The 2,018-nt window shown below is 49.8% G+C and overlaps 1 protein-coding gene across 1 annotated transcript in view; it reads left to right on the plus strand.

Annotated features, from left to right (window-relative positions):
* Positions 1-2,018, plus strand: part of ERN2 (endoplasmic reticulum to nucleus signaling 2) — a 23,418-nt gene that overhangs the window by 4,481 nt on the left and 16,919 nt on the right. The gene's annotated exons all lie outside the window — the stretch shown is intronic.

Here is a 2,018-nt window from a genome sequence, read left to right on the forward strand (position 1 = left end):
GAAGGGAAGAAAGGGGCAGAGAATGTTATAGTGATTGATGCCTGCTCAGGGGCCTTTGTGAAATGAGTTTGGTGACAGCCCAGTTTCCGTCAGTCAGGTGGCTTCACCACAAAAGCCACCATCTCCATTAGCCCTCTCTGTGCTCTCATCTGCAGTCTCAGCAGAGACCAAGGACTGAACAGTCCATGAAGACTGACCACTGCCTGCTGGCACCTACAGCATAGTGGGTGGGTGGAGGCCTATTGTTGAGGTACAGTGAGGGGGAGCTTGCCCTGCTTCTGCCTGCGCTTAACTTGTCCTGTTGATAAAGTGAGAGCTGCCGAGCCAGCACTAAATGTACTGAAGGTTAAACAGGAAGGAATGATAGAAGTGGGGGAGAGAGAGAGATGGCTGGCAGGGGTGTGAGCACGGAAGCATCTTTGCTAAGTGGGTTGGATGAGAGTAATCAGTGGGGACAGGAGGGAGAGAACCAGTGGGTTGACCGAATGGCTTCTGAACTGTGCTGGGTGATAATGGCTTTTATTTATGTAGTTACAGCTGAGTGAGTTTCAGCAAACAATGGCCCAAGTCCCTCTCTGGTTTGGTGCCCCCATCGATAGCCTGCACAGCTGTCCTCACCGAGGCTACTGGAGGCTGCTGGCTAGTTCCTGCTCTTGTTCTCTTCACCCTGCCCAGGGTTGGATTTTCTTTTCAGTCTGGGTTTCTCTGCCCTGTCTGGGCTATACTCTGGCGTCTAGTTGTATTTAGCAGACCCTAGGGAGTGAGAGGGGGGAGCTGGGCCACCCAGTGACAGCACCCAGAATCCAAGGCAGATACATGGCCCAGTGAGCCCTCTGGGCTGGTGAGCCACTAGAGAAAAGACTACCTACTTCGTCACCACCAGTGTAATCTCCTGGCAATGCCCAAGAGCCAAGCAGAGGTCACCCCTTTTCCTTTTTCCTGTAATGCGGTGCTAAGCACAGCTAGTCAACGGAGGCCGTGAGGATGGCAGAATGGCTTATTAACTGAAGCCTGAATGGGAACTGGAAGCATTGGGGTCTGGTGCTCTGAGCAGGTGGGCTGATTAGCAGGAATTCAAATCCTAATTCTGATTCCTGACCAGCAGGAAAGAGCAGGTGGTTCCCTCCTCAGCCTAGAGTGCCTTCTGCCCTTCCCCCCATGCCCTAGTGCTGTTTGCTGATGGGTGTGGCTGGCTTGTGTTGGGAAGGTGCAGGGTGTGAGCTGGCATTGGCAGTGCGAGTAATGCACACAGAGCATTGTTTCTGTGGGGGATTTGAAGTTACCATCTCAACGTCAGGGTCACTAAAATCCATGGCATTAAAGTCCTGAGCCAGTATCACTGGCATTTCTGGCAGGAAAAGCCGCCCAGCCAGTTTGCTTCTGGGAGAGGCCAGTGTTTGGGTGAGCTTGTGTCACCCTTTAGCAAAGCATCCAGGAAATGTGATTTAGGAAACAGCCACTCCGTTCTGAAGCTCATCCCCAGCTGGAGCATGCTGGTGTTGATTGCCCGTTGTCCCCATGTTAAATTATGTTCTGTTCAGAAGGGCAGAAAACAGGGGTCTGTTAGGGTTCAAACTACTGTGTGTTTTTTTTAGTACTATTTGTAGTGTGAGTACCTAGAAAGCATTTTACAAATTCAGCAGGCAGTCTGCAGGAACCACTTCACCCACTGCTGAAACGCAGCCACCTCTGGGGTAGCTCATGACAGCTATTGACATAGCGCAACAAAAAAAGCTACACACGGTTGAGGATAGGAAATCGAGAGGAATCCCATATCCCGATGCAACTGCAGGGGGAATTTTGGGAAGTGAAATGTAAATATCCAAACTGGAATTTGGCTAAAAAAATCCGGGTCTACATCCTGACTCTTGGGGAAACTACAAGATTTCGAATACATTCAGATTAAGGAAGTAAGGGAGAGGGAATTTTGTGTTTGATCCTTGTGCTGTATAACTATGTAAACGCACCAAGCTCTGTTGATAGGTATTTTCAACAAATCTAAATAAATAGTGGACTGA

This window comes from Terrapene carolina, unplaced genomic scaffold, assembly GCF_002925995.2.
Source record: "Terrapene carolina triunguis isolate 2854851 unplaced genomic scaffold, T_m_triunguis-2.0 Scaffold93, whole genome shotgun sequence".
Taxonomy (NCBI): domain Eukaryota; kingdom Metazoa; phylum Chordata; order Testudines; family Emydidae; genus Terrapene; species Terrapene triunguis.